Here is a 16,862-nt window from a genome sequence, read left to right on the forward strand (position 1 = left end):
TTTGCTTCTTGTTTAGCTGAAACTAATCGTACTCCCTTTGATTTTGCAGAAGGTGAGTCAGAACTTGTCTCTGGGTTTAATATTGAGTATAGAGCAGGGGGATTTGCTCTTATTTTTATAGCTGAATATGCTAGTATTTTGTTTATGAGAGCCTTATTTAGCGTTTTGTTTTTAGGGTATGATATTTTTTCTGTTTTATTTTTTTGTAAGGTAGTATTTATTTCTTTTGGGTTTATTTGGGTACGAGGGACGTTACCACGGTTTCGGTATGACAAATTAATATACCTTGCTTGAAAGTGTTTTTTGCCCTTGTCCCTTAATTATCTTTTATTTCTAGGGGGCATAAAGCTTCTTTTTATTTCTCTTTTAATTTAAGTGTATTAAATTGAGAATAAGTTCTTAGAGCTTTGCTCTGTTGTATGTTTTCAAAACATATGCTTATTCTCAGCCAAAGAACTAAGTTTTATTTAGTAAGAAATCTCATAAGGAGGAGAGATATGGAACAAATAAGAAGTAAGCGAAGTATGTTGTGATTTGTTTGAAACAGATTTCTTACTTTTTAAATTCTGTTCTTCTTCTTCTGCATTATTATTATTATTATTATTATTATTATTATTATTATTATTATTATTATTATTATTATTATTATTATTGCAATAGCTATATGAAGCAATTATCTCGGCCAACTTGGTTAATACACACCATTCAGCAATCGATAGTTGTAGAAATCATTCTTTTCCTGCAGAAGTTGTTAGCTCAATCGGTAGAGCGCTGATCTATGGATTCAAGGGTTGCGAGTTCGAAACTAGTCTAAGTCAATAGATTTTTTTCCTGATATAATTCTTGAAATGGAAATGTTTCTCTCTTCACCTATATCTCGTAATTCTGAATAGAGATGTTTGGATGTGAAAGATAAAGTATACTAGAATATAAGAAAGAAAGTTACTTAGTGAATCACATATACATATATTACAGATGTCGTATCTCTTTCTCTTCTCTCTACATCATGTCTGGAGATGAATGTTTTGACAATAGGTTACAAACACGATTTTAAAAATAATACGATCTGCGATATCAGTGATACATATTGTGGTGTTTAACTTAACATATAAAACAATAAATAGAAAAACTGAGAATACGAATCTTTTCGTGCACTGATGCTTCAATAACAGTGCACTGATGCTTCAAATCTGTGTCTTTTCTCCCTTCACCTATGTTAATTCCCTAGTCAAAATAAAAACTCTTCAAAATTAATCACAATTTCTTATGCAACTATCCCTTCCTTGCAGTACTGCGCGTTCACATACCCGTCACAGCGATGTAAAGGCACTTTTGGCGACGAGGATACATAAAATATTATGGTTTCGTCAATCTAAATGGCTTGCATCTTATATTCAAGAAAATACTCAACGCCGTGCAAATGCTACAATTGAATTTGAAAAAGATTTCTATAAGTTATTAAATAATTCTGTATACGGAAAGACAATGAAGAATGTACGAAAACGAATTGATATAAAATTAATTAACAATGAAAAAAGTGTAAAAAATTAGTAGCGCAAAATCAGTTTCAAAATTGGGTAAAATTGGCTGATAATTTGGCATTGTTTCATATGGTAAAAAAATCTGTAACCCTAAATAAACCAATTTACGTAGGAGCGACAGTTTTAGAATTATCCAAATTAGCAATATATAACTTCCATTATAATATAATGAAACCTCAATATGGAGATAAAATTAGAATTGCGTATATGGATACTGACTCTTTCATTTACTATATTAAAACTAACAATATTTATAACGATATAAAAAATATGAATGAATATTTTGATACCTCAAATTATCCTGAAAATAATTCTTTATATAGCACAAAAAATAAACACGTTTTGGGTAAAATGAAAGACGAATTAGGTGGAGTTCCTATGATTGAATATGTGGGGTTACGAGCAAAAAATTATGCAATAAAAACTGGTGAAAATAAAGAATTGAAAAAATGTAAAGGGATCAAGAAAAATGTAGTTAAAGAACAAATTACGTTTAACGATTATAAATCATGTCTATTTGATAACGAAACGATCCACAAAACACAATTTGAAATTAAAAGCAAATACCATAATTTAACAACAAATCAGGTGACAAAATTAGCGTTAGATCCGTATGATGACAAGCGATGTATTCTTAATTGTAACATTCATACATTGCCATGGGGACATTATCAGTTACCATTGAAATATTGTAATAAGTGTAAAATGTAAAATAATTCTTTATTTTTAAAGAAAGTTTTTCAATCGAAAACAGCATAATGATAATCAATGTAAAATATGTAAATAATATTTTAGGAGAAATATATATAAATGATGTCACAATCAGTTCGAGAACAAATAGTTGCAGAATTACATAAAAGTGCAAAACGAAACTATCCTCGAATACCCGTTATAACGAAAGGGATTCGTGATTTATGGCAAGCTGATTTAGTTGAAATGAATAGTGGAAAATTGAAAGGTCTAGCAAAAATTAATCGAAATTACAAATATTTATTAACTGTGATAGATACATTCTCTAAATATGCTTGGGCTATTCCTGTGAAAAATAAAACTGGGAAAGAAATTACACAAGCATTTATAACAGTACTGAGAAAAGCAAACAAAAGCCCTAAATTTTTACAAACTGACAGGGGTCGAGAATTTTATAATTCAGAGTTTCAGAAGGCGATGAACCAAAATAACATTAAACATTATTCCACGTACAGTGATGTGAAAGCAAGTATTATTGAAAGATTTAATAGATCATTACGTAATTTAATGTGGAGAAAATTTACACTGCAGGGAAATTATAAATGGATTGGCATTCTGCCGGAATTACTATATAAATATAATAATACTATTCATTCCACTATTAAAATGAAACCTATCGACGCTATTAAAAAAGAAAATGAAAAACATCTATTGACAAACATCTATTGCAAAAAGTTTTCTGTGATAAAAAGAAAAAGTAAATTTAAGATAGGTGAATATATAAGAATTAGTAAACTTAAGCGTCCTGGTTTTGATAGAGGTTTTACACGCAATTGGAGTACAGAAATTTTTCGAATTGCTAAAGTTTTCTTCACTAATCCTTCGACATATCACTTAGTAGGCTCAAATAATAAACCTATTGAAGGAAGATTTTACGGACACGAATTACAATTAACGAAATTCCCAAAAACATATTTAATTGAAAAAGTTTTGCGAAAGAAAAATAATAAGGCCTATGTGAAATGGTTAGGTCTGCCAAAAAGTGAAAATTCTTGGATTGATTTAAAACAAACTATATTGTAAAAAAAAGAAAAGTCAAGAATTTATAGGTGAAGCATGTCGTCACAAGTATTTCTAGTAGATTTTATAATTTCAAAAGGTGAATTTTATATTTTAAATTCTAGCAAAACTGTAAATTTTCGTTGCTTAATTAAATTGTCATCATCATCACGAGGTTTATCAGTATCACAAGTAAAAAGTATATTAAATCAAATTTGTTCTTCCACAAACGCTGTTTTTTTATGTAAAGGAGAAAAGAAAGCAAAATATTTAAAAACGCTATTTAAAATAAATGCAATATATCTGTAATAGAGATGGAATGGAAAATTCCTTTTACATGTATGGTAGCAGGTCCTACAGGTTGTGGAAAATCATATTTTATTAAAACATTTCTTGACCATTATAGTAAGTTATTTAAAAATATTGTATGGTGTTATGGTGAATGGCAACCGTTGTATGATACTCTTTCAAACTGTACGTTTAAAGAAGGTTTACCTCAAAATAATGAATTTCATGCACACGAAGGTCCACATCTTGTCATTATTGATGATTTAATGCGTGAGTGTGACCATCGGATTGTAGATATTTTTACTAAGGGTAGCCATCGTAGAAATATAAGTGTAATATTTATAACACAGAATATTTTCCATCAACAAAAAGGAATGCGGGATATTTCGTTAAATTGTCATTATATTGTTTGTTTTAAAAATCCTAGAGACCAAGCTCAAATTAATTATCTCGCACGACAATTGTATCCAGGTAATACAAAATTTATTCAAGAAGCATATCAAGATGCAACTCGGATTGCACATGGTTATTTACTCTTTGATTTAAAACAAAATACTCCTGATGAGCAGCGAGTTCGAACAAATATCTTTCCAACAGATTCTTTTAATTATGTTTATGTACCTGTAAAAAATAATAATTGTAATATGGTTTATATTCTAACAACTATTTGTGCTTTAATAGCCGTAAAAATGATTAGTAAGGAAAATGCACATTTGTTAAAACTTTTAGCAAAGTCAAAACCGAAAGCACGTAAGGCAATTTTACAAAATGCAGATCCTGATTTAATTCGCTCTATTTTTGAATGTTCCTATAACGTATTACAGGGAAATGTTCCATTAAATAAAACAGAGATAAATAAGCTAAAAAATATAAAAAGGAACTGAGATATTTGGTGAAAAAAGGTCCGTCATTAAAACAAAAGAAAAAACGAATAATTATACAAAAAGGTGGTTTTCTTACTGCTTTGCTTGCACCTATTATTGGAGGTATACTATCTAGTTTAATTAAATAATTATGCAAAACGCACAAAAACTTATTTTAATCTCACCAGAAAAATTACATCATTATCAAACGATATCTAATCTTGATGATGAAATGAAAGAAATTTTAAATAATAAAAGTTTAAATGCAGAAGAAAAATGGACAAAATATAGAGAAGTCTTACAAAAATATTTAAATATAATTCAAAAACCGGCAGCAGTTACAACAACAGCAACAACTACTACTACGGAGGAAGAAGAAGAAGAGGAGGATGAGGAGTAGGAGGAGGATGATGGAATAATATTTACTCTCCCTGAAATTTGTAAACGTAAAGCAAGACCTTTATTACGTAAATTGAAACAAAATCCAAATATTCAATGGGACGATAATGGAAATGTGAATATTAATAATAAATTAATTCCAGGTGCAAATATAGTGGATTTGATATCCGATTTTGTTAGATGTCGTAAGAAAAATATTTCAGTTGCCGGCTGGAAACCTTTTGCTACATTATTAGCAAAAGCCAATATACCCTTAGAGTACATTGGTAATCCTCAACGAATAGATTATATTAGAAAACTAACAGAAGGCGAAAAAGACGAAGAAGATGGTCCTCCACCCCGTAAACGCAAATGGTGTACTTATAAGCAATAATAATAATATTCTATTGTAATCTATTGATATTTTTAAGTATATAGAAAGAAAGAAAGAAAGATGAATGAGCCCTACCTTAATTATTACATACATCAAGCAGGAGGTAATTATAACGTGTATAGAGGTACAGCATATCAAGAAGGTTATGGCATTGGTAGTTTTCTAGGAGGTTTATTTCGTACTGTATTTCCTTTATTAAAACAAGGTGCTAAAACTGTTGGTAAAGAATTGATACGTACAGGAATTAATGTAGCAGGAGATGTACTAGACAATAATATACCTATTGAAGAGTCTTTGCATGATCGATGGCAAGAAGCTAAAACAAATTTAAAAAATAAAGCTCAAAATAAATTAAATCAGGTGTTGGAAGGATCTGGAAGAAGAAAAAGAAAGAAAGTTCATTTTAGTGGTGGTGGTGGTGGTCTGAAACGGTTAAAAAGATCCAAAGATATCTTTGATTGATTGATTAATTATGGAGCAAAGTGATAGTTTTTATCTCACACTTCCTAGCAATAGTTCTATGGAATATTTTCCTCAAAATACTCTTGCTTGTTATACTACTAAATTATATCAACCTATTGTACTGGAGAAGGGAGTGTGGGAAACAGCTGTTGTTGAAGTACATTATACAAGTTCATTTCAGAATGTTTCCAAATATACAAATAATATTTATTATCGTCTCATGAATACAAAAAACTGGAACATAACTCAAATCTTACCAGGCCACTATTATCATGTTGATGATATTCTATCTCAAATTAATCATAAAAGTGATATATTAAATTTACAATTAAAAGTCAAAGCATCAGTGAAACGAATTGAAGGTAATAGAGTAATAAAAGATCAAGAGAAGCATATACATGTACGCCTATCTCCTGAACTAGCCAGAATACTAGGTTTTGATCATATTCAACAAGAAGATATTGCAGTTGTTCATCATGCTCGTTATCCACCTGATTTACAAAAAGCGCTACCTACACTTATGTATATTTACAGTGATATTGTAGAACCACAAATGGTGGGTGACACTGTAGCTCCATTGTTACGTATTATAAATACAAATATTACAGAGCATGGTATTAATAATATACATATTTTTGATAATCCTCATTATGTCACTGTGCAACGTAAACAATTTGATCAAATTATTATTGATTTAAGAGATAGTACAGGTAATCCACTTCCTTTCCAATATGGCAGTGTATGTGTAAAATTACATTTTCGTAGACGTAATATGGTATTGTAAATTTTACCATGTGTGAATATTAATAGTAAGAAAAGAGAAAAATGCAGTGTGAGTGTATGAAATCAGAATTAGATTTATTTGCTGGTTTACCCACTCAAACCAGTATTATAGGTAATAAAATAGTTCCATATAAACCTGTGGCTTCAATAGCTGATAATGCACCAATAGAATTTGTAGTCCCCGGTCATGGGGATGACTATATTGACTTACCGCACACAATGTTATATGTTAAAGTAAAATTACTAAATCAGATGGTTCTAATTTAACTTCTGCCGATAAGAAAATCGGCCCTGTAAATGATTTTCTCAATTCAATGTTCAGTGAAGTGCAATTATATTTAAATAATCAAATTATTTCCTACTCTTCACATACATATCCATATCGATCGTATATTGAAAAACTACTAAATTATAATGCTGAAGCTAAAACAACGCATCTTCAAACATCAATGTGGTATAAAGATACTGCAGGGCATATGGACAGTGTGGCCGATGCTAATGTAGGATTTAAACAACGTTTTCTTCTCACTGCTTTAAGCCAGTCATTTGAATTATTGGGTTATATTCATGCTGATATTTTCAATCAGGAGAAATTTTTACTGAATGGTGTACAATTGCGTATTAAACTAATTCCAGCCAAACCTACATTTTGTCTAATGGGTGACAGAGATGCTGATGGAAAAGTTGTAATTACAGATGCAACATTGCTTGTGAAAAAGGTTGATGTACCACCAGCAGTTAAAATAGCACAAAATAAAGTATTACAAAATCCTAAATTTAGAATAAAATATCCTATAACAAAAGTGCAGGTGAAGACAGAAACTCTGCCACAAGAAATTATGGATAGTACACTTCCAGATCTGTTTTCAGGCATAGTGCCTAAACGTATTATTATTGGTTTTGTTACTAATACTGCTTTCAATGGTACTTATCAAACAAATCCATTCAATTTTCAACATTTTAGTATGTCATTTTTTACATTGTATGTTGATGGAAATCCAATGCTTTTCAAACCTTTACAACCAGATTTTGATAATAAGCTATATGTACAAGCATATTCTACGTTATTTACAGGTTCAGGTATCTATTATTCTAATCAAGGTAATAATATTTCACTCGCTGGATATCCTAATGGTTATACTCTACTGGTGTTTGATTTAACTCCTGATTCAACTCCAAGTGCTGCATTTCATACCAGTCCACAACGGCAAGGAAGTGTACGTTTAGAGGTTCATTTTAAAGAAGCACTGTCTCCTGTAACAACAATTATTTATGGTGAATTCTCTTCAGAATTAGAAATTGATTTCCAGAGAAAAATATATATTAATTAAAGAAAAAAATGTTAAATACAATTGAGCTTTATGAAGCATTACAACAAAATTTGCCTAAAGATCATTTTATTGGTGTGTATGCTGCTGATGAGTTACCTTTGTTTATTCATACATTTCCATAATTATAAACACTGATTCTAGTGATAAGCCTGGTGAACATTGGGTTGCTGTTTATATATCTAATATGTGTGTGGGAGAGTATTTCGATAGCTATGGTACAACATCATATAAGGTTTTTAAAACGAAACTGTCTGTATTATACATGGAATAATAGACGTATTCAAGGTGATTTATCTCAATTTTGTGGACATTACTATTTCCTATATTTAGCATGTCGTGCATCTGGTTATTCGTTGCACGATTTTTTAAACAAATTCTCACTCACTACTATTGATGCTAATGATATTATGCTTTATTCATTTATGAGAGTATGATGATGTTATTTTTTTAAACTCCGCCATTGCCGGTCCCAAGCCCTGGATGAGAAAGGAGGAGGGTTGGGGTATTGCTACCCCCCGTAAAAGAAAATAATCTCTGCTATGTGTTTGTAGGGGTTGAAAACGAGTACACCCCTTAAAAGGGAATGAATCTTACGTATTCTCTGGTCTGCTGTGTGTTCATTGTCTCAGTGTAATTTCTGCTATGTTAAAATAAGGGTTGGAAAAGGGAACGAGTACACCCCCCTAAAAGACCATGGGTTCAAATAGGGGTTGGAAGGGTGGAACGAGTCTTATGTATCTGCTGTGTGTTCGTAAAAACGAGTACACCCCCGCTATGTTACGTAGTCTCTGTCTGATGCGCTATGTTGAAATAGGGGTTGGAAAACGAGTACACCCCTAAAATGGAGGATGTTGTGTGTTACGTAGTCTCAGTGTAATTTCTGCTATGTTAAAATAAGGGGTGGAAAATAAACCATGCTCTGTTCTGTGTTCATAATCTCAGTGTAATTTCTGCTATGTTAAAATAAGGGTTGAAAAATAATATGCTCATAAAAGGGAACGAGTTCACCCTCTAAAAAGTGGTCATAAAAGGGAACGAGTCTTACGTATTATCTGTTGGCTGGTGCTCGTAGTCTCTGTCTGATGCGCTATGTTGAAATAGGGGTGGAAAATATGCTCATAAAAGGGAATAAATTCACCCCTAAAATGGTCTCAGTGTAATTTCTGCTATGTTGGGAAATAAACCATGTTCTTTTATTAGCTGTGCTATGTAATTTCTGCTATGTTAAAATAGGGGTTGAAAAATATGCTCATAAAAGGGAACGAGTTCACCCCTTAAAATGTGCTCATAAAAGAGAACGAGTTCACCCTTGAAAGAGTGTTCATAAATGGGAACGAATCTGTTCTGTTGTATGTTCATATTCTGCTATGTTCAAATAGGGGTTGGAAAACGAGTACACCCCCTAAAAAGTGCTCATAAAAGGGGACGAGTCTGTTCTGCTGTATGTTCATAATTTCTGCTATGTTAAAATAAGGGTTGGAAAATATGCTCATAAAAGGGAACGAGTACACCCCTAAAAATGTGCTCGTAAAAGAGAACGAATACACCCCCTAAAAAGTGCTCATAAAAGGGAATAAATTCACCCCTAAAATGGAGGTCGTAAAAGACCGTGGGCTCACGGTGTACAATGGTCATTTTCCCAGGGGCTTGTGAGTTGTTCTCTTATGCCCTATTATGAGCCAGATCGATCCATTTTCTACTACTGTTATGCGATTTTAATTGGACAAAAGAACTTCACATATGACCCTAAGAATGAGAAAGTAGTAGAATAGTTTTAGATAGTTAAATGTATTTTTTGTTTATGAGAGTTTTCCATATACGAAAGTGACAAAAATGATTAAAATATTTTGGTGAAAATAAAAATTGAAGAGTGATCGTTGATTTTCTATATAATAAATACGATGGCAAGTCATATTGAGATTTTAAATAAACTTGGAAGTCTTGAACAAAAACAAGTTATTGGATTAAGAGAATTAGAATTAAATACAGAATATAAGATTGTGAAAATGGAAAAGATTAAAACTAAGTTTGGAAAGAGCATTTTAGTTGAGTGTGAGGAGTTTAAGGTCTTTCTTCCACCTAGATTTACAAAACACTTAACAGATAAAATGATTGATGAGATCGTAAAAGATGGAATAAAAATCAAACACACTAGACTAAAAGATAATTATCCAACTGTTGAGTTTTGTATGTAAATTTTATGTAAAATTTCTGTATGTAAATGAGGATTGATTTTATGAATATTTTCATAAAACGAACATTTTCCTTATAACAAATAAGCTATGGCTAATTATTTGAATAAAAAAATGACGTTAAAGCATTGAGATTCCTTCGCATAGATGAGTTAGGAAAAGGTAATGCGTACGAGATAACATTATGGAAATTGATTCAAACACAACGTTATGGTCAAAGAGTTTTAGTACATTTAGATGAGAAATATAAGACGTTATTACCACAAAGAGATAATGATGAAACTGAGCAAGTATTGAAAGATTTAAAAAAGTATAAGCTGTTTGTTAAGTATGAGGGTTTGAAAGATTTAGATAATGGCTATAAAATACATCAGTTTTACTTTAGAAATGAATCCAAAAAATAACAAAAATAAAACTTGTAATTTTAAGTTTGTTTTAAGTGTATAAGTGTTTTTATGGTTTCATTATCAATATCCGAACTTGTAATTTTAAGTATGTTTTAAGTGTATAAGTGTTTTTATAGTATCAAGACTATAAAAACTAAGACCTTTGGATATACAGAATTCGGTTCAAAATCTCTTGTTGTCGCGAATTCTGTCGAGGAATTTGAAGCTTAAAATATAAAAAACGATAATCATGCCTGTTGTTCTGTATGGCTGCGAAACATGGTCACTTACTCTGAGGGAAGAACATAGACTGAAAGTACTTGAGAACAAGATCCTGAGACGAATATTCGGACCCAAGAGGAACGGGAATGGGGAATGGCGGAAACTTCATAACGAGGAACTACATAATTTATATGGTTTACCCAACATTGTTAGGGTCGTCAAGTCTAGGAGGCTTAGGTGGGCAGGTCATGTAGCTAGAATGGAAGAAAGTAGAAACGCTTTCAAAGTCTTGACTGGAAGACCAATCGGAAAACGACCATTAGGAAGACCTAGGCGCAGATGGGAGGACAATATTAAGATGGATCTCGCAGAGATTGGAATACAAAGTAGAAACTGGATTCAGTTAGCTAAGGATAGAAGTCAATGGAGAGCTTTTGTGAACGCGGCATTGAACCTCCGGGTTCCATAGGCCATAGAGTTAGTTAGTTTAGTTAGTTAGTTAGCATATCATTTAGTTTATCATTGATTGCTGATGGGAAGGAAAGAGAGAAAGAGGCTCGAGAGATATTTGTTCACGGATTCAATGACGTCATGTATTGCGTTATCTCCCCGAAGGAGACTACGTCAGATAGAGCGCCATCTCTCTCTCCACTGCTAGCTAGAAGTTCTGTTGAAGGAAGAGGCTAATGTGTATATATGTATGTTGATGTGAGGAGAAGGAAAGAGAATCGGATTTGACGGTCCTGTGCTGGTACTGGAATCGTTCAAATGAATCAGTGACAGATCACCTATTCCAGTAAATGCTATTTTATTATACATTCTTTCTCATCGGCTTTTTAAAGTTAATTTTTGACGGATTTTAATGATTCAAGTGTCAAATGAAAGCTTAGAAACTGGAGATTAAGATGCAGTAAATATATTTTGTGTAGGATTCCATTGTAATATTTTAGATGTAAGTTTTTTATGATTTTATATGTCATAAAAGCCTATGCGATCTCACTTTAACATTGTAGTTATGGGAATACTTTGCGCATAGTACAACTTCATTAATTTTTATGCCTAAATAATCTGGTCAAAGAAAAGGGCCAAAATTGCGCTCGTAGTAACCATATCTAACTACTCACAGATACTGCTTGCCACCATGTTCGCAGCAACTGCTGCGCATGTGCCAAATACAAGTTTTTTTTGTTATTTTTTGGATTCATTTCTAAAGTAAAACTGATGTATTTTATAGCCATTATCTAAATCTTTCAAACCCTCATACTTAACAAACAGCTTATACTTTTTTAAATCTTTCAATACTTGCTCAGTTTCATCATTATCTCTTTGTGGTAATAACGTCTTATATTTCTCATCTAAATGTACTAAAACTCTTTGACCATAACGTTGTGTTTGAATCAATTTCCATAATGTTATCTCGTACGCATTACCTTTTCCTAACTCATCTATGCGAAGGAATCTCAATGCTTTAACGTCATTTTTTTATTCAAATAATTAGCCATAGCTTATTTGTTATAAGGAAAATGTTCGTTTTATGAAAATATTCATAAAATCAATCCTCATTTACATACAGAAATTTTACATAAAATTTACATACAAAACTCAACAGTTGGATAATTATCTTTTAGTCTAGTGTGTTTGATTTTTATTCCATCTTTTACGATCTCATCAATCATTTTATCTGTTAAGTGTTTTGTAAATCTAGGTGGAAGAAAGACCTTAAACTCCTCACACTCAACTAAAATGCTCTTTCCAAACTTAGTTTTAATCTTTTCCATTTTCACAATCTTATATTCTGTATTTAATTCTAATTCTCTTAATCCAATAACTTGTTTTTGTTCAAGACTTCCAAGTTTATTTAAAATCTCAATATGACTTGCCATCGTATTTATTATATAGAAAATCAACGATCACTCTTCAATTTTTATTTTCACCAAAATATTTTAATCATTTTTGTCACTTTCGTATATGGAAAACTCTCATAAACAAAAAATACATTTAACTATCTAAAACTATTCTACTACTTTCTCATTCTTAGGGTCATATGTGAAGTTCTTTTGTCCAATTAAAATCGCATAACAGTAGTAGAAAATGGATCGATCTGGCTCATAATAGGGCATAAGAGAACAACTCACAAGCCCCTGGGAAAATGACCATTGTACACCGTGAGCCCACGGTCTTTTACGACCTCCATTTTAGGGGTGAATTTATTCCCTTTTATGAGCACTTTTTAGGGGGTGTATTCGTTCTCTTTTACGAGCACATTTTTAGGGGTGTACTCGTTCCCTTTTATGAGCATATTTTCCAACCCTTATTTTAACATAGCAGAAATTATGAACATACAGCAGAACAGACTCGTCCCCTTTTATGAGCACTTTTTAGGGGGTGTACTCGTTTTCCAACCCCTATTTGAACATAGCAGAATATGAACATACAACAGAACAGATTCGTTCCCATTTATGAACACTCTTTCAAGGGTGAACTCGTTCTCTTTTATGAGCACATTTTAAGGGGTGAACTCGTTCCCTTTTATGAGCATATTTTTCAACCCCTATTTTAACATAGCAGAAATTACATAGCACAGCTAATAAAAGAACATGGTTTATTTCCCAACATAGCAGAAATTACACTGAGACCATTTTAGGGGTGAATTTATTCCCTTTTATGAGCATATTTTCCACCCCTATTTCAACATAGCGCATCAGACAGAGACTACGAGCACCAGCCAACAGATAATACGTAAGACTCGTTCCCTTTTATGACCACTTTTTAGAGGGTGAACTCGTTCCCTTTTATGAGCATATTATTTTTCAACCCTTATTTTAACATAGCAGAAATTACACTGAGATTATGAACACAGAACAGAGCATGGTTTATTTTCCACCCCTTATTTTAACATAGCAGAAATTACACTGAGACTACGTAACACACAACATCCTCCATTTTAGGGGTGTACTCGTTTTCCAACCCCTATTTCAACATAGCGCATCAGACAGAGACTACGTAACATAGCGGGGGTGTACTCGTTTTTACGAACACACAGCAGATACATAAGACTCGTTCCACCCTTCCAACCCCTATTTGAACCCATGGTCTTTTAGGGGGGTGTACTCGTTCCCTTTTCCAACCCTTATTTTAACATAGCAGAAATTACACTGAGACAATGAACACACAGCAGACCAGAGAATACGTAAGATTCATTCCCTTTTAAGGGGTGTACTCGTTTTCAACCCCTACAAACACATAGCAGAGATTATTTTCTTTTACGGGGGGTAGCAATACCCCAACCCTCCTCCTTTCTCATCCAGGGCTTGGGACCGGCAATGGCGGAGTTTAAAAAAATAACATCATCATACTCTCATAAATGAATAAAGCATAATATCATTAGCATCAATAGTAGTGAGTGAGAATTTGTTTAAAAAATCGTGCAACGAATAACCAGATGCACGACATGCTAAATATAGGAAATAGTAATGTCCACAAAATTGAGATAAATCACCTTGAATACGTCTATTATTCCATGTATAATACAGACAGTTTCGTTTTAAAAACCTTATATGATGTTGTACCATAGCTATCGAAATACTCTCCCACACACATATTAGATATATAAACAGCAACCCAATGTTCACCAGGCTTATCACTAGAATCAGTGTTTATAATTATGGAAATGTATGAATAAACAAAGGTAACTCATCAGCAGCATACACACCAATAAAATGATCTTTAGGCAAATTTTGTTGTAATGCTTCATAAAGCTCAATTGTATTTAACATTTTTTTCTTTAATTAATATATATTTTTCTCTGGAAATCAATTTCTAATTCTGAAGAGAATTCACCATAAATAATTGTTGTTACAGGAGACAGTGCTTCTTTAAAATGAACCTCTAAACGTACACTTCCTTGCCGTTGTGGACTGGTATGAAATGCAGCACTTGGAGTTGAATCAGGAGTTAAATCAAACACCAGTAGAGTATAACCATTAGGATATCCAGCGAGTGAAATATTATTACCTTGATTAGAATAATAGATACCTGAACCTGTAAATAACGTAGAATATGCTTGTACATATAGCTTATTATCAAAATCTGGTTGTAAAGGTTTGAAAAGCATTGGATTTCCATCAACATACAATGTAAAAAATGACATACTAAAATGTTGAAAATTGAATGGGTTTGTTTGATAAGTACCATTGAAAGCAGTATTAGTAACAAAACCAATAATAATACGTTTAGGCACTATGCCTGAAAACAGATCTGGAAGTGTACTATCCATAATTTCTTGTGGCAGAGTTTCTGTCTTCACCTGCACTTTTGTTATAGGATATTTTATTCTAAATTTAGGATTTTGTAATACTTTATTTTGTGCTATTTTAACTGCTGGTGGTACATCAACCTTTTTCACAAGCAATGTTGCATCTGTAATTACAACTTTTCCATCAGCATCTCTGTCACCCATTAGACAAAATGTAGGTTTGGCTGGAATTAGTTTAATACGCAATTGTACACCATTCAGTAAAAATTTCTCCTGATTGAAAATATCAGCATGAATATAACCCAATAATTCAAATGACTGGCTTAAAGCAGTGAGAAGAAAACGTTGTTTAAATCCTACATTAGCATCGGCCACACTGTCCATATGCCCTGCAGTATCTTTATACCACATTGATGTTTGAAGATGCGTTGTTTTAGCTTCAGCATTATAATTTAGTAGTTTTTCAATATACGATCGATATGGATATGTATGTGAAGAGTAGGAAATAATTTGATTATTTAAATATAATTGCACTTCACTGAACATTGAATTGAGAAAATCATTTACAGGGCCGATTTTCTTATCGGCAGAAGTTAAATTAGAACCATCTGATTTAGTAATTTTACTTTAACATATAACATTGTGTGCGGTAAGTCAATATAGTCATCCCCATGACCGGGGACTACAAATTCTATTGGTGCATTATCAGCTATTGAAGCCACAGGTTTATATGGAACTATTTTATTACCTATAATACTGGTTTGAGTGGGTAAACCAGCAAATAAATCTAATTCTGATTTCATACACTCACACTGCATTTTTCTCTTTTCTTACTATTAATATTCACACATGGTAAAATTTACAATACCATATTACGTCTACGAAAATGTAATTTTACACATACACTGCCATATTGGAAAGGAAGTGGATTACCTGTACTATCTCTTAAATCAATAATAATTTGATCAAATTGTTTACGTTGCACAGTGACATAATGAGGATTATCAAAAATATGTATATTATTAATACCATGCTCTGTAATATTTGTATTTATAATACGTAACAATGGAGCTACAGTGTCACCCACCATTTGTGGTTCTACAATATCACTGTAAATATACATAAGTGTAGGTAGCGCTTTTTGTAAATCAGGTGGATAACGAGCATGATGAACAACTGCAATATCTTCTTGTTGAATATGATCAAAACCTAGTATTCTGGCTAGTTCAGGAGATAGGCGTACATGTATATGCTTCTCTTGATCTTTTATTACTCTATTACCTTCAATTCGTTTCACTGATGCTTTGACTTTTAATTGTAAATTTAATATATCACTTTTATGATTAATTTGAGATAGAATATCATCAACATGATAATAGTGGCCTGGTAAGATTTGAGTTATGTTCCAGTTTTTTGTATTCATGAGACGATAATAAATATTATTTGTATATTTGGAAACATTCTGAAATGAACTTGTATAATGTACTTCAACAACAGCTGTTTCCCACACTCCCTTCTCCAGTACAATAGGTTGATATAATTTAGTAGTATAACAAGCAAGAGTATTTTGAGGAAAATATTCCATAGAACTATTGCTAGGAAGTGTGAGATAAAAACTATCACTTTGCTCTATAATTAATCAATCAATCAAAGATATCTTTGGATCTTTTTAACCGTTTCAGACCACCACCACCACCACTAAAATGAACTTTCTTTCTTTTTCTTCTTCCAGATCCTTCCAACACCTGATTTAATTTATTTTGAGCTTTATTTTTTAAATTTGTTTTAGCTTCTTGCCATCGATCATGCAAAGACTCTTCAATAGGTATATTATTGTCTAGTACATCTCCTGCTACATTAATTCCTGTACGTATCAATTCTTTACCAACAGTTTTTGCACCTTGTTTTAATAAAGGAAATACAGTACGAAATAAATCTCCTAGAAAACTACCAATGCCATAACCTTCTTGATATGCTGTACCTCTATACACGTTATAATTACCTCCTGCTTGATGTAT

Source organism: Thermobia domestica, chromosome 10 (assembly GCF_964235325.1).
Source record: "Thermobia domestica chromosome 10, izTheDome1.hap1.1, whole genome shotgun sequence".
Classification (NCBI taxonomy): domain Eukaryota; kingdom Metazoa; phylum Arthropoda; class Insecta; order Zygentoma; family Lepismatidae; genus Thermobia; species Thermobia domestica.